Source organism: Malaclemys terrapin, chromosome 9 (assembly GCF_027887155.1).
Source record: "Malaclemys terrapin pileata isolate rMalTer1 chromosome 9, rMalTer1.hap1, whole genome shotgun sequence".
NCBI lineage: Eukaryota > Metazoa > Chordata > Testudines > Emydidae > Malaclemys > Malaclemys terrapin.
In genome coordinates, this window is record NC_071513.1 from 34,613,945 (window position 1) to 34,639,919 (window position 25,975).

Below are 25,975 nucleotides of genomic sequence, written 5' to 3' on the forward strand. Positions count from 1 at the left end.
AGAGTCCAGGGGCCAGAAGCCAATTACCAGGAGTTAGGTCAGGGTGGAATGCCAGGAGATCAGAGTTGAGAGACAAACTAGATAGCAGGGATTAAGAGTCAGTTATCAAGAATCAGCCCAAGTCAGGATACCAGTAGGTCAGGTTCAAGTAACAGAACCAGAAGGTAGGAACCAGGGAGGCAGTTTACCAAGAGCCAGGCCAAGTCAGGATACCAGGAGGTTGGGATCAGGTGATGGAAATGAGGACAGGAACCAGGAGGAGGTTATCAAGAATGAAGATACCAATAGATCAGATGACAGGAACAGGTAAACACCACACCAGCAGTCCACAGCAGGGTGAAGACCAATTGCACATATAACTTCCTGTTTCTTCCTCTGGCTTAAATAGGGGCTACGGCTCAATCAGGAGCCTTGGAGCACTCCCAATCAGAGCAAAGTGGCAGGGCTTGTGCTAGTTGGACTTCCTAGACCCCAGTGCCAGTTGTTGTCTGTGAGCTGCTGTGTGGAGGATTGAAAAGTGGTGACCCCCAAGATGGCCCCTGCCTCAGATCTGGGTTCAAGATGCAGGAGGCCTTACAACAGGAAAGTTGTGTAAATTGTTATCTAGAAACTTACATTATTGTTATTTAGGCATTTGAATTTAAAATGTGGTTCCATTTGGGAATGTCTCAAGTATGATTTTTTGGTAGACAATCAACCTGACTGCTAGATGGATATGCTATACTGTCAGCCTGCTTCTCTGTCACAAACTCTTGATATCATCCTTTGCTGATTCTGTAAACTGTGAAAATATGTTGTAAAAATAACTAGAATTTATTTGTTTACAAATAGCAGGTGACACTGGAATATCCTTAAGATTTGTGTTTGATACTGAATGCCTGTGCTTAAATAATTATAATTATTTTATGCTATGACGTAAGTTTTACTGGCACTTTAGTGATATAAAAACACAAGAGAAAAAAGTTTCATGTACCTGGTGTTGTCCACTGTTTATAGAGAAGTATTTTACATGTCTTGATCTTCAGCTTCAGACTCACTACTCAGTTTACCTTTCTCCTGGGGAGGCTTCCATCTGAATCCTCAAGTCATCTTATACTTTACTCAAAACAGAATTACTAAATGATGAGGCTTGCTTGAATCTGCCTTGCTCTTTGGTGGAGCTGAGTCAGGACAGACTATAATGCAGATGATAAAAACAAAAGCCCAAAGATGTTGACTTCTCTATGCATTTTAATGTACTGTTGACAGTGGGAAACCAGACTAGATGGACAAGTGGTCTGAACCAACAGAGAAATAAGATAGCTCTAGGTAAGTTTCAGGTTGAGAAATAACACTAGGGAACTTTCAGGAAGTGACTGAAGTAACTTCATTTATTATCACTCACAGTCCCAGTTTCTAAAACCTCAGTCTATTTAAAATACTTATTTTGTATGGTGTTACCTACTTTAGGCTACCTAGGGAGCAGAATAGCATTGATGCTTAAGATCAAATTTGTGAGGTCATGTTTTTGTAGTCTTGTCCTGAGATAATCATATCAGAACATACTTTGAGAAGGAATTTGGCAACTTACACAGGTCCTTTGTAAGACTTGAGCCAAGGTGTCCAATCTGAAAAGCTTTCCGTTCCTTTCACTATTACATTCAAAATCATGGGCAGCTGTTAAAGCCTCCTACAGACATCTTGCAGCCTAGATATATCTTGATCCCATCTCTATTGAGTTTCATTACTTCCCTGCCCACAATCTCATGATAGTAGATGTTATATTCCAAGATGTTCTGATATCATTCAGAGGATCTTTCATCATTTGACCATTTATTTCACCCAATATTTCCCTTGATAGGTTTCCAATATTGCCAACTGTTGTCATTTCAACATGAGTTTCCGTAACTGTGTGAAGGAATCCATTGAAAAGTCAATTTATTGCATTGCTTTCTGATCCTCTGAACCTTCTTATTAATTGCATTGTTGATAGCATTCTGGTTTCTTCCAAAGAGACTGGGGATTGCTGCTTGTGAGTCAACAGACATCACAACATCCACTTCTATTTCTGCTTTGTTTACTTGTTGTAGTGCAGTGAAAATAGCTTTCAATTCAGCCATAGAGTTCGAACTGATATATCATGAACCAATCCTGTTTCTTGTACTCGCTCCATTAGGCCACAGGATGAAGACACCAAATCCACCATTCTTGAAGGATTTATCTGATGAATCATCCATTTATATATGAATCTGTTTGTCTTGTTACTGATACTGTTGGATAGTCTTTTCTGCAATTTTCCTTAGGGTGGCCAAGTCCGTGTGTTCTTTCAAGCAAAGTTTCAAATGGGAGAGAAATTTACTAAAACAAATAGGTTCATGTGTAGGAATTACTAGGGAAACAAAACTTCTTCACTCACTCTGCCTTCCTAACATCATCAAGTACTTCCATTTCTTTCATGGCCTGTACACACCCTGCAAAACAAGACGATTGTTTCAGTCTTGATTTCTTTTCACAATTTCTGAATAGACCTGAGCAGTGATGCTCAGGGAAAAAAGACAATTCTCATACCAAATGAGCTGTTCTTCTCTATGATTCTCAAGATGTTGAATGTCAGATTCTTGTTCACAACTTGCTGTTGGAGTAGATCTTACAGCTCCAATTATTGTGTGAACTACAGATGACTGCACAAGATTACCGAGAGCAATATGTGACTAGACAGGTAAGGCATATTCAAGTACTGGATGAACTACTGAGCAGTATGTTGCTTTCAGTGTCCTACCACAGGAATCCCAATAATTACTGGCAACACATCACAGAATATTCAATCTCTGCTTTGGCTGTCATTTTTCTGACATGTGGTCCAAACCTTACTCCAAGTACACTGGGTTCTTCTCAACAGCAATACCATCATCATCCAGTGTAAGTATTGGACTTCAAATGAGCCTTCTGTGATTTGTAGTAAAGAAGGCAGGCTATTTTTTCTAGTTTCGGCTGGAATTTATATTCCTTTGCCGATCTAGTTACAACAGCCAAGTTCTCATTCAATTCATTCTCTAGTACATCTGTTTCATGAACCAGGATACAAAGTACAATATTGTCTGCATAGGTGTATACAGATGATTTCAAGTGTCCTGAGATTCCAAAGGAAAAGATTACTTAAAACTGAGCCCTGGAGAGCTCCCACACTGAGCAGCCTTGTCTTTGAAAAAGTATCATTTAGTTTTACTGCTATTTTTATGAACTGTAGGAAATCCCTTATCCGAAAGTACATTTTACCACGGATTCCCATCTCACTGAGTTTCACTAAGTGCTTATTATGCCAAACTCTATCAAATGCTGCACTAAGATCCAAAAAGAATCCTGTTGATGATTGACATGAGGGCATCTGAGGCAGGAATAAAGAGAAAGATGGAATAGTGGAACCTTAAGGTAAGTGGTGTTTCAAAATGATATCCACACTGATAGCATTTGATTGGTTCGTGCTGTACTCTGCCTTTTGAATACCCTGTGTCCTCAGTCACAAGTAAATGGTTTTCATAAAAACTGTGCAAATGCAAACTTTATAATTTGATTCAGCAAAAAAGCTTATCTGAAATCCTGGAAACATTTATCTTGATGTCTAAATTAAACATATTAAATTGGCTTACACCACTTTGGCTTAGTGATTTATATGAACCAAGCTCCAGTAATGAGTATTAGAAGGACCATTTTTAACCCTCTCTTACAGCATAATTTATAATTGATTAACCTTATGTGCTATAATGGAGTGAGAGAAATAGGAGGTTATGCAAAGCAGATATCCATTAAATTGCTCAAAATGTTATCAAACTACAATCACAGAGGAAGAATATCTCAAATGCTTTGGCTGCTTTGCACAGAAATGGGGGAGTGGGAAAGAACCACAGGGCAAAATCCCTAAATGCCAATATAAAAAATAGTGCAGTGTTATATGTTCTTTAAGGTACAATATTTTCCTCCTGATTAAAGGATAGTATTGGACACCTATGGATTGCTGAATTTGTAGGTTACAGTAGAAATGGAGTTTTATCAATTCTGAAATAAAAAAAGAAAATCTTAACAGAGAAAAACTGATAAGAATATAAGCAGAAAAATCTAGTTACCTTGGATATGATTTCAGATACCAAGGCAACCTCATGGCTAATTTCAAAATGTTCCACAAGAAGATCCTTGATCTCCTTTTTCTGCTTGACCTTTGAAATACAATAGCTACCCTTTTTTCCCCTTTCCCCATCTCCTACCAATCTTCATATTTTTGAGAGGGCTAATGGAACAGACAATACGTTCCCTGAGGACTGGAGATGAAGACTCAAAGCTCCTTGCATTTCATGTGAGTTGAATTCTGGAAGTGGATTATGGATCCGTTTGGTAGGGAAATGTAGGGGGGAAATATGAAGCCTGTTCGTATAGTACATTAAAAAGTTCTTTTACTGTACTTCACACTGCTAATCCTCTCAGTCATTGTTGCTTTTATGCATAATTCCCACACCCAGTGGTGCTGGAACTAGGGGTGCTTTGGTTGCTACTGTACCCCCTGGCTTAAAGTGGCAATAACAAACACCAAATGCATGGTTTCCATCGTCAGCACCCCCACTATAAAACTGCACCATGACTATACATTGAAATGCTAATCTGAGTTTGAGAAATTGAAACAAACTTAAAAAAAAACACAGCTATCGTGGTAATCATAATTTTCCTACCAGAGTATAAGTAATTGACAGCATCTTAATTTTAAATGATGCACTCCTATATTTTAGATAAATGGGAGAAGCATATGCTCAGCTAACAACTGTGGTCCAAATTCTGAAGTCAATGGGAGTTAAATCTATGAAACTCAGTTCAGAATTTGACCCTGTATATTACTGTCTCCTCAGGAAAGAAATCTTTAGAATAGTCTCTTTCATCTTTGTTTATTCCAGAAAACAGGAATTAAAACAGTTATAAATTCAATGATAAACTTGTATCTGCACATGCTTGTACCTTTCCAAAATATTCACCTTTCAGACTGAATTTTGGTATACTTTATATAGATATATAGATAAAGTAAAAATTAACAACAGCAAGAGTAAAATACTGGTAAGCTGACAAAATACTGTCTAACAATAAGGGCATACAATTTGTTACTGCAAAATCTTTCACTAAAAGCACAATATGGGAATTCTCTAGATAGATGTTCTAAAGTACTGGTCAATTACTTGTCCTTTTTTAAAAAGTTCTATGAAGTAAATATACAGTGACCAGAAAGGAGAAAATGATTTTACAAAGCATTAAGGTGAAAATTCAGTATTGCAGACAGAGAAGCCCTCATCCTTCATTCAGGAATGACTGAGTTGAAAGTCTACCATCAACTGACATTTCTTTTTTAAATATATTGTTGGGGCGGTGCCAAATTATTATTATGAATTACTGTGATTGATATGAATGAATGTGGTGAACATGAGTTTGGTGTGGCTTGGCACATCTGAATTGGCTAGAGGATTCTGAGAGCAGCGTTCTCTTAGCATCAGACCATTTGTATGGAAACTTACTAAGAGTGCTGAAATTGCACTTGAATGGTAATCAAAGGCTCTATCTGTGTGTGTGTGTGTGTGTATGTGTGTTTTAACCTGAAACTTTGGTCATGTCAGCCGATGGCCAGCTCACAAAAGTAAATATGCAGAAAACACGTGACTAGTGAGCTTGGTAATGAATGACCTGGGTCAAAATGACCCTTTAGGATGGTACCACACTAAGAGACAGGGCCGGTGCAACCCATTGGGCGACCTAGGTGGTCGCCTAGGGCACTAACGTTTGGGGGGCAGTGACCGCGCGGCCGGATCTTCAGCTGCCCGGTCATCGGCAGTATTTCGGAGGCGGGACCTTCCGCCGCCTCTGTCGGGGGCGGCATTTCAGGGGCGGGACCTTCCGCCACCTAGGGTGGGAAAAAAGCTGGCAGCACTCCTGCTAAGAGATTAAGTGAATGATTGATGAGAGAGTAAATATCAAATGGCCTTTGGTCTGTCTCTTTTTGCAGCCTCTTCCAAAATATTGATCAGAAAAACAAGTAATGAAATGCCCACAGGGCATATTTCTGGAACATGTGATTCAAAAGTACTATGAATATCATACTTGCAGTATCAGGGGGTAGCCGTGTTAGTCTGTATCTACAAAAACAACAAGGAGTCTGGTGGCACCTTAAAGACTAACAGATTTATTTGGGCATAAGCTTTCGTGAGTAAAAACCTCAGTTCCCCCATTAATATCTGCAGAAGTCCAGAGGGTCTCAGAGTAGCCAACACCCTGCTACAAGAGATTTTTGTAGGACTTTTGAACCAGAGGGCCTCGAGTTAGCCAAAACCCTGCTTCAGGGGACATTTGACAGACCAAGTACTTGCGAAGAGAAAAGAAGAAAAGAAGTCTCCATCTATGCCTGGTAGGTATACCTGCTTTGTTTGCCAATCAGGATACTGTGTAGGGCCAACATACTTACTGAGGGTTTATGCTTGGGGAACTGAGGCTTATTAGGAAGATGTATTATATAACCTTTTGCTGCTTATGTGATTCTCTCTCAGATAAACTGCTTTGCATTGAGCACATTGTACTGTATCTGAATTTTCACTGGTACTGTAACAATCTGCCCAGCTGTAGGCCATTCAAGATCCGTTTCAACCAGGGCCAGCTCTAGGCACCAGCGAAGGAAGCAGGTGCCTGGGGCGGCCAATAGAAACGGGCGGCACTCCATCCGTTATTGGGGCGGCATGTCCAGGTCTGCGGCAGCAATTCGGCAACAGGTCTTTCAGTCCCTCTCTTCCTATTTGGCGGCACCTCAATCGGTTTTTTTCTCTCTCTCTTTTTTCCCCCCCCCCAGGCCCTAGTAGGCACCTCCCACAGGACTGAAGCCCCAGTACCCCCCTCTCCGGTGGGCAGAAGATCCTAGTCCCACCACCCTGCAGTAGGGCAGAAGCCCCGAGCTTCCCCACACCCCAGGTCTGGTAGTAAGAGAAATGGGGGGAGTATGGAGGGCGCCACAAGCTGCACTTTAACTGTAAAAGAGCCACATGCAGCTCACGAGCTGCAGTTTGGCACCCTCTGCCTTAAACTCATTTAGGTCTCCTGCACTTGGTCTGTGAGTTCTGTCCTGCACCTCAGAAGTACAGCACAGAATCTCATTAACTTTAAAATCGGAAGTTTCTTGTGATGAATTTGAATTGCCCATATACAATGATGAAGATTCTTTATCCTGCTACTTTCCGTTTTTATTGCAAGCTTAGACATAACTCTCTTTATCTCTACTGGAAGTAAATGTAATAGCCCAACTGAGACAACAGAATTGTTGAAATCAGTGGTCCATATTTAAATGAAATTGTAAATGGTGTAAGGATATGCAACGGTGGGCAAATTTCTCTAACATACACACACACACACGCGCACGTGCGTACGCACACACACTCTAAAGATAATGCAGTAGTTAAATCTAAACCTGCTGAGTTCTCAAGCAACCCCAGATCTCTCGTTTTAATATTATCTTCCAATATTCCAATTTTATGAAGTATAAAAGCATTACCCTTAATCAGAGAGAGGTTAAAAATGTGCAGTGGAGGATTGTTAATCTGTAACTTTCTCTACTAAACTAACAAAGGATTTTTTTTTCAGAATGCATCTTCTCCAACTCAGAAATGTTGGGGCTAAACAAATTTAATTTAATTTCTAAGTGAGACTGGAGTGCTTGTACAGCTGTCAGACAATATTTATGATTATTTTCGATTGCAATCTTTGATGGAGTTTCTTGTGAAGGTACTTTTTCCCCTTCAGCTCTCACCACTTCTAAAACTGTTACTGTTGATTGAGATTGTGCTGGAGAATCACAGCTAGTTCTCCAGCCATTACATATTTCAGAAACATTTTGATTGATAAATATTTGGAGTGAATTTTAAATAGATTGACTCAAAGTAATTATCTTTGGAGGATGAGCAAAATATCTTTAAGACAGAACATCAATTTCCAAGTAGGAATTTTAAATTGCTGAGAGGATTAACAGTCATCTTTTCTACCCTATTAGTATTTGGAGTCTGATTCTGTCACTGAGTCACACACAAAAGGAGTTCTACACCTGGACAGATGGCAGGATCTGATTATTAATAAACAGCAGAGATGGATGAAAACATTCGCATTGCTGGAAACATATAGATGTAGATAGATACACACACACACACACACCCTTCATTTCTGCAAAAAGTGAGACAAATGGCACTTTGGGTTTCAGCTATTCTCTGCAAAAAGGGATCATCTCAGGCAAAACCCATACAGATTTTTGATCCTCCAAATGGTAGCTTTCACACTGTTTCAGAATGTGAGCAAACGTAGGAATTGTTCTTTCATTTAATGGTAAATGTCAATATTTGCACACTTACTATTACTAATTATTTATATTGCAGTGGCACTCAAGACATACTCGTTGCTTTCCAAACACAGAGAAAAGCACAGTCCCTTCCTTGAAAGTCATACATCTAAAACAAAACTCACAGAAAGAAAACTCTGCTTGCTGAAGGAATAGGCAGAATTTTTATCATTTATCTGTATTTTCAAGCTCTTTAGATCTTGGAAGTATCATTTTTCACGTAAGAGTATTATGAAAGTAAAAAAGAAAAATGAAAGTTAGAATTGTCAGACACAGCTTTAGTTGTCATTATCTACTATAGGAAGTGACAACTTTGTAATACATATGGGCTCTCACTAAACTAATAACCTTCTTCCATTCTCATGATCACTTCTCTTTCTTGTTTTGAGGTGAGGACACATGAATGTTTTGTATAATACGATTTGGCAAACTTACATTTTCTTCAAAGTAATAGTATTGCCTGTGACAGCCAAACATAGAATAGGTAGTTTCCTCCAGAATGTCTTTCTGATTCATCTCTGTCTTTCCTGACCTTCAGTATTGTTGTTTTTCCAATCCTGGGCCAAAGCTCATGCTATCAGTGGTGGTGGAGTATTTGTTCTGTGGTTTCTTCTGATATAGAAAGCTATGACTAGCATTAGGAAATCATCGTGTTGGCCATCAAAATCAAGCACAGATAGAATGACCAATAAGGATCTTTCTACATATCAGTTGGGAGAACCATATCAAACCCAGCAAATCTCTCTCAACCCCAATGAAAAAGAAAGTTATTTAAGTGGTCTTAGGTCATAGGCTTCCTGCCTCCACACACACACACCCCCACCCGTCCCAGCCAAACATACATAACTTCCCTGAAGTTCTGGTTTGAGAGAATGAGAGAACTCCACAACATATATATTTTCTCAATTTCTTTTATACTTCCAGTTGAATCTCTCTTTCCAATTTTAGGATGACTAATGCTCTGACCTGGGCCTGTCTAACTGGTGGCACACGAACACTTGATTACTTGGGCTGGGTATTCACACTCTACCATACCACAATAATACTGGTACAAAAAATGCTTTGTGAAGCGTCATATGAAATATTCATTGTAAAATGAATGTTGTGATGCTAGCAGGCCAGGTGTCAGCTCATGTCAAGGCCCCTAGGCCTTACAGAACATAGACAAATGCTTAGCTAGAAACTACTCTGGTTCTCCTGTGTGTTAGTATTGTTAAAATAGATATTAGATTTATAAGAATGTGTGTAGCCTTTCTGAACTACTTGTAGGATGCTTCATGTATTGATCTTACTCATGTTATAAGGTGGTATTAAATGCTTGCATTGTAGTCCTCTGTAATTGTGTAAATCAAACAGGAAAGGAACATTAATTAATGTAGAAATACTGGCTTCCTACAGAAGGTGTTGGGTCCTGCCACTAAGAAGGCCCATTGAAAGCAAATACGCCACTGTGAAATGTCAAAGAACAAAGACTTTGTTGGTTGCTCTCTCCCCCTGCAACACCCAAGAAAAGGAGATCTGCAGGTGGACTCATCCCATCAGCTTGAACTAAGGGTGGAAGGGAATAAAAATCCCTGACAAGAAGGAACTATATCTCTATCCTGCTTGAACTCTGAGGGGCAAAGATTTCAAAGCATAAGCAAGAGTTCCCCATTGCTTGGCCTAGGCTAGCCCTAAAGGACATATAGAACTTGCACATTATAGCTGTTTCTATTACCTTTTGGAACCTAAGACTAACTCATTTGTGTGTATGTTTACCTGCTTTAACCTTGTAATTAATTCTTTAATTTTTTTCCTAGTATGTCCCTGGGCCCGCGCCGCTTCCAGCAGCTCCCAATGGCCTGGAGCAGCGAACTGCGGCCAGTGGGAGCCGCGATCGGCAGGACCTGTGGATGCGGCAGGTAAACAAAGCCAGGGGCTTTTCCTACACAAGTGGCGTCCCAAGTTCGGGAAACACTGTATTATAAGATTGGCTATAAGTGTCGTCGTTTGTGAGAGATCTAGGGTGTAACTGACCTCGGCTAAATGACTGGTCCTTTGAGACTGGGAATAACCTGAATATTATTGTGATTTTTGGTGTAAGGGACCATCTATCACAAAAGCAAGCTTGCTTGGTTGGCAAGATAGAGTGGAGTACTGTACTCAAGGGGACTGTCAGTGATTCCTTATGAAGGCAGTTATAGTGGTTGAGGAGTTCACACTTGATACTTCATTGATGAAATCCAAGTATACAACTCAACCAATTTGGGGTTTGTGCACAGCTTCTTAATGGGTCGTCCTGAAGTTGGTACTCATAATCCTGAGCCACTCTAGATCGTTTCACATGTGTGTTAACTTTATATATGTAGTTATAAATTCTCTCTGTATGATGTTACCAGAACGTGTTTAAGAGCAGAGAGTCTAGCCTAGGTAAAGGTGATAAACCCAGGTAAAGGTGTTTTAGAGAAAGGAATGTGCATTTACCTCAGTTTACATATTACCTGCCAATAAAGCCAGTGAGCTAAACTGTCAGGTGTTATCATGCTCCTGAACTCTAGAGACTGAGACTCTGCACCTCAGAGAGACACCAAAGGCAGAATCACCAGTACACCTTCCTGACTTGTAAGACAAAACACTCAGGGGTGCTTATATAGTATTGTTGGAAACATAACTGATGTTGGCAAAGTATTTTGGTGTAAATCCTAACAATGTCAGCTGCATTTCTTGAGTTAAACTATGTTAAAATATGTGACAGCACATCAAATCCACAGAATATGAATAGAAATAATTTATCAGCAATTACAATACCATAATGAATGTTGTAACTAAAAACATTACCACTAGTTTAATCCATATACTGGTTACATCCTAGATTTTGCCTCTATCAACAGCATTTCTAGTCAACTCTGCTGTGATATGTTTATGTTGGGTGGCTAGCGGTGAGGGGGACTGAGAAGTAATTGTTCACAGTTAAGGTACTTCATATTAAAAACATTGTAGTGGTAACTCACATTGCAGTTTGAATCTGAATAAGACAATTACTTAGACTATAGCGAATAAGTGTTAATTAGTGGGATGACTCCAAAATACAGAGACAAAGTCATGAGAAAAAGCTAAAAACCTGGGACAGTATACCAAAAATAGGACCTTTACTATTAGAGATACATTATAAGAGGATTCTTTCACAACACATGGGGAGTCAACAGAGGTACAACGTATTAGACAGATAGGTTTGTGTCTATTAGCAGCAAAGTGAACTACGTGAATCATGGCAAAATATGGTTTACAGCCTATGTAGATAACATGGTTCAACTCCTTCTTTCATTAAAGTACTTGTCAATCTTCCACAACTTTCTTTCAATTTATTCCTCCTCAGTGGAGCTATTCACATATTTCTTTAGCCTTTTAGTGAGTGCTAGGATTTCTTGATGTGCTGTGGTAATGCAAAATTATCTCAGCATTAAAGGGAAAACGTTCAGACCTTCCTTGGGTGACCAGGGCAAAATTATTAGAAAGGTTTCTTGTGCACAGTGGTGATATAAACACCTAGTGCTCTTGGTAATGGTTTTGTTTATGCTTGGTCTCTCAATGAGATATTAAGAATTAATATTATAATCACAAGCATGCTGCATAATGTACCAAGATGTATACATATCTTACAAATAGCTTACAATTTATTTACATGACAGAAAAATTGTAACTCCTCAGCACCCAGTGCAAATGGAGTTTCTATATCATAAAGGTCTCCATTTCATTCTAAATGCCTTAGGTATATTCAGTAAGCAATTTATAAGGAAATGGCCAATCCTTAAAAAGACAAATGCATTTTCAGTAGTTGATGACATGGCATAACCTTCAAATAAACCATTAAATATACCATAAATAAACCCCTCTAGCTGTAGGAAAAGCAAGAGCTAGAAAGAGAACACATACAGCATCCATATACAAATGGAATTAAAGTGGAAGTTTAAGGATGGGAATTAGATATGTGAATTAGAAAAGAATGGAAAGCCAGAAGTGTATGGCCAAGAGGTGGGAGTTAAAAACCAAACAAATAAAATTAGCTTATTTCTCAGTGAGGTTTAAAGAGAACAACAAGTCATTCAATTAGAACCCAGATGGAGGCAGGGACACCTGTGAAATTTGAAAGCACACAATAGTTTACTCTATGTGCATTGTGTGTGTGTGTGTGTGTGTGTGTGAGGGACAAATATTTATTACCTAGTGTGAAGAATGTTGTGTATTTTGTCATGCAGCCAAGTAGTGTACAGCACTGTACAGCAAACTCAAGATTGGCAGCTACAGCTTCTGAAAGCCAGGATTTGCGAAAATTGTGAATGGAAAAGATGCAGAGTGATTGCTATATAGAGCAAATATGTAGATGATAGAGCAGAACCTACTTAATATGGCTCCCTCATCCTTCCAATGACGGAAGCCAGTGTTGTGGTAAACAGAAATCAAAGAATTTCTCCCAGAAGGATCTCATCTACCTATATAGGCAGATTGAAATTACCATTCCTCATAGATTTAGGAAGCCCCTTTGGGAGAATGGACCCATCTGGCAAAAGCAAACAGGTTGCAATAGAAAAGGGAATAGAAATGGGGGTAAAATACTGACCCCATTGGGAATGCTGCCACTGATTTCAATGGGGCTATGATTTCATATGGGGAGTATCTGATGCTTCTGATAGCCACACAGGATGCAGAGCTTTCTGGTCTTAAAAGCCATACTGGAGTTACACCTGCATAAAACTGGTGTAAAACAGTGGAGCATCAGGTCTGTTTTTTTAAAGAAAAAATGCAAATATAATTGCTCGCTCTTAAGGGCTTTCATGTGCACATGTAACTTCCAACATTAGAAGGATGCACATCAGGGAAAGAATAAAAACATTAACATTAAATTCTTATGTTTATCTTTTGTGTTTTCCTTACACAGTTCCCTGGCCTGTACCTCCCTGTCAGCTCTTTCCATCCCCCCAGCCCCCAACCCACACAAATAGCCCAACCACTAATTCTGTTGAGGGAAAATAATCTGCTGTGCATATACTTCATCACTGAACAATCAAACGCTCTAAACCATGCTTTCAAAGTTGGCTAATGTTAGTTATTTGCTGTTGCTAATGAACAATTTTCTATAAGACAAAAAAGTTTCAGCTGTTCCTTTTGTGAATAATGAAGTAATTCAAGCTGGGCAAGAGACTAATCAGGAAATGTCAGGTTTCAGTGAGGTGGCATTTGCAATAAACAAACAGCATTAAACATGCCACTTTTATAATAATGGGAATAAGCCATAACAAAGGGATGATTTCTTAGTTATATATACACATAATTGTCATTAATAATAAGAATTACCTATCTGCATCAAGGGAAAGAGACTGTAGTAATCCCTTATTAGGGTATATTTACCTGATGTAAAGCACCATGAAAAGTTATGATGCTTTAGTAATAGCTAGCCTTTGGGTATAGTCCTTCCCCACAACAAATATGAGCCACACCAGTGCTGAGGCCTCTCTCCCCTATCTCTCTAATTCTGTACCTACTTTGTTTCCACTAGCATCTGATACCTTTGGTAAGCACTAACTACACTTAAAAAATTGAGGGAAAAGAAACAAACTTAAACTTCCCTCTCTCAAAATTCAGGATTCAGACTAACACGGCTACCCCTCTGATACTTCCCTCTCTCAGTTTAATTAAAAGTGCTTATGTACACTATTGTTTATTCCTTAAAGTTATTTAGGAACATACAGTGCTGTGTAATCAGATGCTGTTTTAAACTGGAGACAATATGAATTTTAGATTGGTAACATCAAAGAGAGTAACGTAAATACTAAAATAACCTTTATCTGCTTCTCTCCTGCATTTTGCGAAACAGATGTATTTTTAATGCAGATGTGTTAGGTACTGTCATCCCTCTAATGTCCTCGACAAAGACAATCCTGTGAGGGTGAATTGTTGGCCTCTCCTGTTTTCCCTGCAGTTAAAAAAGAACTATGTAAGTTGTAACTATTACATTTCTGAATTATGTCTACCTGAAACCAGCAGGTTGGTGTCTGAGACAGCATTAGCTTTTAATTTAAAAAGTTGTTTTTGGTTACAAAATGCATGCATTTAGAAACCTACTGTTGTATACCTAACTGGGCTAATGGGGGAATTGAATATTTATGAAGCTCTATAGAACTATTCAGAAGAACATTTTGCTTGTAGAAGGGGAATTGGTTTATTGATTAATAAAGGCATTCCCTTGCATTAATAGCAACATTCTGTAACCTGACACGGAATGAAGTTGCCTTTGGAGCACATTATGGCAGAAGTTAATAGGACAGTCTCAATAAACTCAAAATGGACTATCAATTAATCTTTTCTTCAGCAATGGACCACAGTACTCCTTGGTACAAGCTCTTACTATGCATATGTACAGCAACCAGCAGAATGGGGCCCTGCTGTCTGTGGAAGGCTATAGGGGCCATCGTACAACAAATAATTACTAACTATGCTTCATTCTGACTAGAAACATCCACCACAAAACTCCCACTAGTAAGAAAAAAGGTCCTGCCAATCAAAACCTCTACAATAACATAGAATGATTTAGTGATGACTGTGGTACTAGTTACTAAGAAATATTAATTGCTGAAAGCAATCTAGGGGCTCCAACCAGGTTGGCTTCTAGATGCTACTGCAATAGAAATATTAATTTTTAATGAAGTCCTAAGGAGAAGATTTTCAAAAGGCACAAAAAGCCAGTTAATTGCCAAACTTTCACTGAAAGTCCAGGAAAGTAGGGTGCCTAACTTCCATTTTTGTTTTTCGGATCTCTCCCTTAGAACTTTTTTTGTTTGTTTGTTGCTTTTTACATTTAACATTTATATTGCACTGATGCCTAGAAGCAAAGCACATCAGGATCCCATTGTTCCATGCACCATGTAACCATACAGTCACCAACAGTCCTTGCCCTAAAGCTCATTGATGGAGCTCAAAGCTATAAAAAGCTCCCTAATCTCTTAGTTCTCAGACCCCTCTTGTACCTGCTAGAAAATGCAGTCCCTACTAGAGTGGTATAAAAATCTTTGCTCACTGCTGGTAAATCATATTCTCATAAACTGAGCAAAGCCTTAGGGTCAAATTTGCAAGTCTCAGTGCAAAGAGTTATATGCAGTTAATGCAACTGAAATATGGTTGAAACACTGACAATTTAAAACTTTTATCAAAACAATTGTATATCTTCTGGATATTATAAACACATTGAGGTATGCACATCTATCTCAGTAGATAGCATTGGGATCCTTAATTTTTCTCAATTTCTATCCAGATCTGATTTGTACAACTTTCTTTCTTATTCCTAGTGAGGAATACATTTAGAGGGGTGGCTCAAATCACCTTGACCCTAATGAAGTGTTTTACAGGTACATTTAAAGTTTAACTGCTATGTGCACTTCAAGGTATTGCCTTAAATACATCTTTATACAGAAAGGTACATAATGTGTGGAAAGCTCTGCATGCTAGCAAGGTTTGCTTTGTTACTGGGTTAACAAACTGAACCTTACTGTTTGGCTCTCATGGGCTGGGAATGAAATAACCCCTTCTGGTTGCACTGGAGGTTCAATGAAAAAACGGATATCTCAAAGGGGAATCATCCTTCCTGCCCTAACTGCTGTCACTTCCAGAGGCCACTCATTACCCCCTAAACATGCCCCAACCTCAACAATCCCACAAAAATCTCTGAGGTCCAAAGCAGCTGGTGCCGGGGCTTTTTCGAAAGGATATTGCTGTTTAGAGATGAGCAAGAGGAAGATTCACACCCACATTAGTTAAATATCTGTGGCCATGGCTCAAGGTTCAGAAATACATCAAAATGCAAACTGGAATCTCATTTCAAATGTCTTGAAGATTGATACAAATATGCTGAATAGTGCTTGGGAAGGAGGCTGAGTGTATATCCAATGGCAACATTATAGGTCTAAACTATCATACCCTTTGTAGTGCCCTCTTCAATTAGGGTAGGATTGGAAACCTTTTGTCATGCTACTGGAGCTCTATCATGCATGTCAGAATGACAACACAATACAGTTAAATGCAAACTATGGTTCAACAACCCTGTCATTCCTACAGATCACTCAGCCTAGTTCTTACAAATATTTTCAAAAATTTGAGATATTCTCAGATGTTTGGGATATATTGTACGTATACGTAGTGAGAAGATGAATGTGATAATGAGTGTCATTCTTGGAATTACGTGCCTTTTGTAGTAACAATTCATTGTTTGTTTGATTTACTCTAGGCATATGCCTTTAAGTATTAGTTTATATAAACACTGTTCCTTTCTAAGCGTAGTGCGCAAGGGATGCAGGCTCAGTGCTTTACTGAGCAACGGTATGCTTTCAGCCACTCCTGTGACAATTGATTTGTGACAAGGGGCTTCAACCCAATGTTCTCTCTGCCACAGTTATGTGAATAATGTATTTGCCAATTAAAATTAATTCAAATAAATCCTGTCATCCCAGGGAAAGGGCATAGCAAATCCAGGCAAAAAGGAATGGTAGACAGAGACTTCTTACAATCACACAAAGAAATCATCATAGAAGAGAAAATTATGCAACAAAAGGGAAATTATGGAGAAAATTCTCAAATTACAGAATACTAGAGGCCTTGGTCATAGCTAATTGGCCTATCACAAAGCTTAATTTCAGTTTCAGTTTAAATATAAAAAGAAGACATCATTAAAAATTGGTGGCCAGTGTTTCCTGTATATAAAGGACAAAGACAAGGACCCTTGGGCACTGGTTGTATGGCACAGAGAGAAGGAAACTCTCATTGATTAGACAGAGGACAAGATGGTTAAGCAGCACTGTCCCCTTCACCACATAGCTACCAATGGCCCCTCACTCTACATCAACAATACATACTTAAAGCTGTGCATTGGAGGGACACAGTTATCAGGCAGGTATAGCTGCTTTATGCAGCATGCTGCCATCAAAACATGTCCTAACTTACATGGTGAATTACTGCATACGTTTCTACTCCAGGGCCTCAACCTCTCTTGTCAGGGAACAGTGTGGAAAACTGTGATGCAGGAGTCAATGGGAGCATGGCAGAACAGCCAGTTATGTGGCAAGATCTATGGGAAGAATGATTGAGATATGTAAGTAGAGGCAGCCCACTACACACAAATGACTAAAGTTCTGCAGTGCCAGGATCATCTGTTCTCATGGATCCTTTACTGCTCTACATTTAGTAGACATAGTCCTTGCCCCCAACATTTCTGCTTTAAATCCAAGGCCACCTGCCAAAGATATGCAGTTCACTTTTTATGAAACTGAACCATGCAAAATATTTTTTGTGGATATTTTTAAAAATCTTCGGGGATTTTCCATGGAAAGAGAGACGACAAACCAATGTTTTTCAAATGGCTCTTCATTCACCTTCTGTGTGTGCTTGATCATGTGGGCCATTTTGTTTGCATTCTATTCTACTATATGTGCAGTAAAACTTCATTTCTTGTGTCTATGTTTTATTGTTTTAAACTCTGACAGTACTAATTTGACAAATGTGATCTCTCACTGTTGACAAAGGTTTTAACATTTCTCTTCCTAAAGATTCTCAGATCACTTGGGATTTTTCTTATTCAGATTGAATTTGTTAATTACCTCAATCCGAAGAGAATTTATTAATCAACATCACCACATTGTGTGTGTGTGTGTGTGTGTATGTGTGTACTATTTATTTCATTTGAACTCTTTCATCATCAACATCATGTCTTCTGGTAAATAGTTGATGCAGCCTTTCCTGTAATGCAGCTTTTCATACAATGAAGTTTAATCATAATAAAGGTAATTATAGTCATTTAGATTTATCTGCTATTCCTCTTAAATTAGGCTTTACAAAATTTCATTTGAGGAGCATTCTGGAGAAAGAAGCATTGAATCAAATTAAGTTATTGACAGGAACCAGTGATTAAATGGCAGGTCCTGCAGTGGTGAAACTTGAACACAATATGAACCAAAAAATGTAATTAGAGATCAACATTTATGGTTCAAGGTTTCTAGCATTTCAGCTAAACAGAAAACTATAAACTTGTAGTATTCTCAGCCTCCAGTGGCTGCAGTTCTGGGAAGAGCATATTCAACTATTTAATGGAGTTTCTCATTCAGCTTTAGTGGGCTGATGATTTTTACCTTTGTTCAAGTCAGGTTTCAGAGTAGAACCAGTTGACTTTTTGATAATGCATCAGAATTATGCACTTTGATGCATTTCTTAGATGGGACAGTTGTTTTGACCCAATTACTGGAACTGGCACTTCCAAGTCCCATTGAATCAGGGATTTCAGGACTAGAACATCCCTCCTGAAAGTACCAGCTGCAGAGGCAGAGATTTAGGAAGTAATCATAGTAAAAAAACAAACCCACTACAGGCACACACCAGGGAAACATGCATACAGATGGGAAAAGGAGATGGTATCTTCTTACCCCTGAGTTCAGAAGTAGTCATGTTTTCACATTTTGTGTTCCTGAAGTATGTCTGATTTTAAAAGAAGAATTCTGTAAAGCTAGCTGAAGTATGCAAGGGTAAGAAAAAAATGGAAGATATGGGAATGGAATAAAAAGGTAGAAAAGGATTAAGTAAACAAAGTCTTGGATGCCACTGATGATCAATATCAGTGTCACCAATGGAAATTCTTTAAGAGAAAAAACAATAGAATTAGTTGGATATCAGGCAAAAGAAATCATAACTGATAAGTGGTTTATATTTGGTGGATAATGTTGGATGACAGGATGAGGAATGTATTAGGCTTTTATTTTTCCCCTTAGTGGCATAACACACTTAAACTCTGATGCTGTTCTTTCTATAGAGGGTTATTTTTATTGAGCAAGGTATTAAAATTATGTACATCTTTTTGTTAAAAGCAACCCCAAAACTAAAACAAAACACAGAATTTGCATCAGAAAATGGTGTTCCTTCCATAATTCCCCCATGCCATGTGAGAGGTTACTAACTCAAAAATAGCTTGAGAAATGTAGTAATCGTGATTTTTTGAAGAAAAAAGCAAAGAGAAAGTCAAAAACTTTAAGGGAAAAATGGCCTGGAAATAACACCCCAAGGGTATGAGAGTATTCAGGATATATATATATATAGAAAAGAGCATACCATTACTTCTCATGCTATCTTTTCATTGGGATTATTACCTGAGCAACAGCAACCACAGCTACATCCTCTCATGGTTATAAACCATCTCTGGTGTAAGTCCTTGGTGATTGTACCATGGATAGATCCAGCTTCATGATTGTGTCTTCCCCTGAACTACAGGTGGTGATCCTAGCTCCATGTCCCAAGAGAAAGGCAGCTGTCATGAATCTTAAAGCTGGTGCCCCCAGGGCTGCTGAGACATTGAAAGCCAATAGTATGGGAGCAGCTGAGCAGCTAACTTCACAGTTTATTTCCTTTTCCTATCACTGCTTATGCCTGAGAAGGAAAAGCAGCAACTTGAATCCACAAAAAACAAACAAACAAAACAAATCATATTTGAGACCTGTACTTTGATCCAGCACTCAGGATTGGGGTAGGGTACTGCCTTCAGGAATGGAATAGGTGTCAGCATTGGGCAAATCATTCAGAAGATGCCAACTTTTCTGAGATAAAAAGTCTAACAACTGCCTCCAAATGCACAAATGCCTACTCTTCAGTAATAGAGAGTGCATTGACCCCTTTCTGTGCTTTACCTAGTAAACTTTGCCTCTTATATAGGGTAGTGTTTTAAACGCTTTTCATGTGCTGGAGGTGGAAAAAACCTGCTGTTGCCTCCAACTAATTGGATTACAAGGTTCACCTTCCCCCTACACCCACAAGTTCTAAAGCACCTAAATTAAAATGTGGTTTTGAGAGAGGCATTGTTGCTCACAGCCATCTTCCTCAATGCACTATTGAAAGCGGAAGCTTTAAGAGCCTTAGAGACAACCAGTATCCTCCTTTTCCCTCTTTTTAACTTGAAACTACACCCCAAAATGTCATGGAAAGTGTGTAAAATTATCATGGAAGTGATGAAAACTATAGAATAAATACAAATATTTTCAGAAATATTGCAATTAAACTTTTCTCATAAGCCTATTATAATAATTTCTTTGTAAACTTGTCACAGCAGGAAAATAAGAAGGCCTCCAAACTAACCTGCACTCCCTGGGTCAACTTAGGTTAACCAAGTTACATATGAGTATTTTAGTGGTATTCTTTTTAAATACGTGATGTCTCTGGTGATGAATCACACCAGCTGACAACAGTTTATTAAAATAGCACCTAAAGCCCTGAATGAGACTGGAGCACAATTATGCTGGCCATTATATACCTCCATAGTTACAGACAGTCCTTGCCCTGAAGACTTTATAATTAAGGCTCATGTTTGTCATGGAGGTCATGTATTCTGTGACTTTCTGTGACCTCTGTGACTTCTGCAGCAGTCCGTGCGGCTGGCCCAGGAGCCGCCTAAGCAGCTTGGGCAGTTCCTGGGCCAGTTGCACCAGTTGCTGCTGGGGCAGTCTTGCCCTCCCCCACCCCCACCCCCAGCAGCAGGAGTCTGGGTGGGGTGGGTGCTCAGGGCTGGGGGTGCAGAGTGGTGCTTACTTGGGGGGGCTCCCTGGAAGGGAGACAGGAACTCCCCTCCCTCAGCTCCTAGCTCCACGTGCTGCTTCAGCCCACAGGCACTGCCCCTGCAGCTCCCATTGGCCACAGTTCCCAGCCAATGGGAGCTGCAGAACCAGGGCTTGGGGCAGAGCGGAGGCAGCAACTGGAGCTAGGAGCTGGAGATTGCTGCTTCCGACGAACCTGCCACAGCCCCACCAACCCCCCGCCCCCTGTGAGCAGCAGCAACGCCCCCCTGAGCCGTATCTCACAAGCACCAGTGCTGCACCCCCTCCCCCCCCCGAACACCGCAGGGCTGCTCCCCCCAAGATTTAGTCAGGGGTATATAGTCAAAGTCATGAACAGTTCACGGGCCATGAATTTTTATTTACTGTCCGTGACTTTTACTAAAAATACCCATGACTAAAACGTAGCCTTACTTATAATCTAAATATAAAAGACAAAAGGGAAGGAGACAGGAGTATTGTTATCCTCGTTTTAAAAAATGGGATGAAGTGACTTGGCCAAGCTCATACTGGAAGCTTGTCATAGAGTTTCAGGCCAGAAGGAACCACTAGATCATCTAGTCTGACCATCTGTCTATCACAGGTCATCAACCCCACCCAGGAACCTGCAAACCAAACCCAACAACCAAAATGAATCCAAAATATTACAGCCCACAGGCCACTAGACTATGTGCCATAGGAGAATAGGAGGGACTGAGATGCACTAGTGCCTGAGGCCTCTGCAATGGTAGGGAAATGATCAAGTGAAATACCTAGATAATCCTGGGAAGTGACCTGCACCCACATGCTGCAGAGGATGGCAACCCCACCCCAAGTTCACTGCCATTCTAACTTGGGGAAAAGTCCTTTCCGACCGCATATATGGGCATCAGTTAAACCCTGAGCATGTGAGCAAGAACTAGCCAGCCAAGCACTTGAGAGAGAAAATGCTTGGTGCCAACTCAGCGCTCTGACCCTCCCCATCCTATGTTCCATCTCCAGCCATGGCCATTCCTGACACATCAGAGGAAGGAGATTAAACACACAACAACCCATAATACAATGGATGGTGTGTATGTGTGTTTGTGTGGGGGGGAAATCTCTTCCTGGTCCTTTGTGATAGAGCCAGAAGTAGAATCCAAATCTCTCGAATCTCAGTCCAACGTTTAACTACAAGATTATCCTTCCTTCCCATCTCAAGCTTGTTGTAGTTGTTGTTTGTGGTGGTGGCTGAAGAGGACGTTAATGACAGTTTTATGTCTTGTGTTTGCGGCTAATAAGACCAAATTGCGAGTGGCAGTCCTTTCCTCATGAAGTGCATAGGTAGCTCAGTTGTGCCTGCTGCTGTTTACAATTTAGCCTCTGTGTCTCAAAAGCCATATGGCAATTAATCTTGAACCAGGTAACCCCATCGCTGACTACTGACTGCCAGCATGATCTGTCAGTGATGACTCCCAGTTCTCAATGTCAATGTTGCACTGTTTCAACTGCTTCAGTGTGTCCTTGAAGCTTTTATTCTGGCCTTTTCACATGTGGTTGCCCACTTTCAGTTCACCAGGCAGCAACTGCTTCGGCATTTTGGTGTCATCCATACTCAACACATGACCAGCCCATTGTAACTCTGATGCAATAAGCATGGCTTCAATACCTGTGCAGTGACTACATTCCAGAACTTCATTATTGGTAACTTTATCCTATCATTTGATGCAGGAGTATGGCACACAGATGTCATCAATGAATCTTATCTAGGATCTTAATGTAATGCCTGTAGCAGGTCCAGGCCTTACACCAATACAACAAGTGGGATAGCACAACCGCTTTATAATTTTAACTTGGTTTGACGCTTAATACCATATTGATGCCAGACTCTGCCCGATAGTCTGCCAACTGATGAACTGTCTCTGTTGATATGACTTGTCTGCTCCTTGTCTATAGTAATGTCATTAGACAATATACTACCAAGATAGCAGAAGTCTGTAACAGCACTCAGCTGTGTGTTGCTGATGGTGACTATTAGTTTTGTGTAGGATTTCCCTGGCACAGATTTATACAGGACCTCTTTTTGAGCTTGATTGTCAGGTGATAGGAAATGGGTCAGGCAGAACACTATCTATGCAGACTCTTCTGAGCATTCCATCATAAAATAGCCTCAGAATGTTGGTGAATATTTCTGAACAACCAAACTTAAGTAATAATTGCCAAGGCCTGGGTTTACTGATGGTGTCAAAAGCTTGTAGCCAGGTCAATAAAGACTGTAAAGTTCCTGTTTTCTGCCTTTCTCCTGCGTCTGCTGGGCTACAAATATCATGCCATTCCTTGCGTTGGCCTAAAACTGCATTGCAACTCTGGTAGCACGTGATTAACCATATTGTGTAGCAGATGTTCAAAAGGGAATTCTAGTCAGAACCTTTCCAATGTTAGAGAGTAACAAGATCCCATAATAATTACTATGGTTGACTTTTCACCATTCCTCTTGTATATGGTGACAGTGGTGGTGTCTGAAGTCTTGCAGTACATCTTCAGTACTCCATATATTAAGAAATAGTCCAGGCTGTCCCGTCAGCAGGCTCTCCCTCTGTACTTGAGTATTTCTGCAGGAATGCCTTTAGATCTGGGAGCTCTGCAGTGATTCCTGACATTGATAACTTCATCAAGGGATGGGTCTGTGTCCATGTTGTCATTACACGTTGGCTGATTCACTATTCTTATTAGTGCCTTGTCTATGCTGTTGGATGATGAATTCAAAGGAACACTGAAATGCTGTGGCCACCTCTGAAGGATTTCTCATTTGATAGTGTTAGGCCTCCCACTCTCCTCAAAAGACATTGTAGTGGTATGTGTAGGAACATATATATCTTTCCAAGCAGCATAGAAGTCTTTGGTCTCATGACTTGATTTTGTCTGCTTTAGCATACCAGCATTGATCCTGCATGTGTCTAAGCTGTCTCCACAGGGACAAGAATTTGATGATTTAAAGATCAATTCTGGGAAGCATATCTTCACCCAGTGATTACTGTAGAGCTTTGCAGGGAAAACTGTGTCACTTTCACCCTGAACAGATCTAAAGACATTGGGAAATTCAGACTCTCCACCAACACCCAATATGGTTAGTTTTCTTTTTTCTATTTTTACTGATCAGAAATGAACAAATTTGTTTTACACATTCAAAAATATAAGTAGTTAATATTTTTCTACTTATGGAGAAAGGTGCATGTTAAAAATATAGTGTTTGCTGGGAGAATACAATGCATGGTTATGCATTGATTTGTGTTTGGACTAAATTAGACCTCTGGAAAAGGAATGCTGTTTTCCTGCTTTGGTTTCCGTCTAATAAATACTTAATATATAGCTTGAAGGTTCATGGGCAGGAGCCTATCCAGTGCTTGGACTCCTGAAAATCATATTAAATAATAACTAACTAAACCAGAGGCCCTGAAGGAGAGTGAAAATATATGCAACTCTATCCACTGAAAGCTCTGCTCTTTAATAGGATGCAGGTCTCTTTTCACTACTGCTGGAATAAATGTGTAATGTTTCAGTGGTAGGAAAGAGATATTACACAGACAAACAGAGACCTGCCTTTGAGAAGCTTTGTTGTAGGAAGACAAAAGTCTGACAAAGCTCCAGTTTATTACAAGAAAACTAAATAAGGTTTAAATTGTTACATGTGAAAAGAAAAAAGGTTTCTGAATTACACATGTTTTCCACAGACATGGGTACAATTCCTTGTTTATCAATAGCCCAAGGCCACAACATATTGAATGACCAATTAAAATTTCATGATACAGTTTTATAATAGTAGAATCACTGTAGGAATCTATTGTTTTCCACTACAGGAAACATTGCTTCTGAAAAGTTAAATTGCCAGATTTAATTTTCAGGTTGAATTAGGCATAATGAGCTCCATGGAGACTTCATTCTTTAGCTCCAGACTGAGTTACAAACACAAGACTTATCAAAATAAATTAGAATGAGCAAAAAACCCCAAAACATTATTTTTAGAAATTTCGATGTTACTTAGAACATAAGAAAGTCCGTACCGGGTCAGACCAAAGGTCCATCTAGCCCAGTATCTTGTGTACCAACAAAGGCCAATGCCAGGTGCCCCAGAGGGAGTGGACCAACAGGCAATGATCAAGTGATCTCTCTCCTACCATCCATCTCCATCCTCTGACAAACAGAGGCTAGGGACACCATTCCTTACCCATCCTGGCTAATAGCCATTAATGGACTTAACCACCATGAATTTATCCAGTTTTCTTTTAAATGCTGTTATAGTCCTACCCTTCACAACCTCCTCAGGTAAGGAGTTCCACAAGTTGACTGTGCGCTGCGTGAAGAAGAACTTCCTTGTATTTGTTTTAAACCTGCTGCCTATTAATTTCATTTGGTGACCCCTAGTTCTTGTATTATGGGAATAAGTAAATAACTTTTCCTTATCCACTTTCTCCACATCACTCATGATTTTATATACCTCTATCATATCCCCCCTTAGTCTCCTCTTTTCCAAGCTGAAGAGTCCTAGCCTCTTTAATCTCTTCTCATATGGGACCCATTTCAAACCCCTAATCATTTTAGTTGCCCTTTTCTGAACCTTTTCTAGTGCCAGTATATCTTTTTTTAGATGAGGAGACCACATCTGTACGCAGTATTCGAGATGTGGGTGTACCATCGATTTATATAAGGGCAATAATATATTCTCAGTCTTATTCTCTATCCCCTTTTTAATGATCCCTAACATCCTTTTTGCTTTTTTGACGGCCTCTGCACACTGCGCGGACATCTTCAGAGAACTATCCACGATGACTCCAAAATCTTTTTCCTGACTTGTTGTAGCTAAATTAGCCCCCATCATATTGTATGTATAGTTGGGGTTATTTTTTCCAATGTGCATTACTTTACATTTATCCACATTAAATTTTATTTGCCATTTTGTTGCCCAATCACTTAGTTTTTTGAGATCTTTTGCATGGGGACTGATCCAAAAACCAAGTGAATTCAATGGGAGACTTCA

The 25,975-nt window shown here is 39.6% G+C and overlaps 1 long non-coding RNA gene across 1 annotated transcript in view; it reads left to right on the forward strand.

Annotated features, from left to right (window-relative positions):
• Positions 1-6,152: 6,152 nt before the first annotated feature.
• Positions 6,153-25,975, forward strand: part of LOC128842814 (uncharacterized) — a 44,431-nt gene continuing 24,608 nt past the window's right edge. The window contains exons 1-2 of the long non-coding RNA XR_008446125.1: positions 6,153-6,409; positions 10,174-10,275. This is a non-coding gene — a long non-coding RNA (uncharacterized LOC128842814). The remainder of the gene's footprint in view (positions 6,410-10,173; positions 10,276-25,975) is intronic.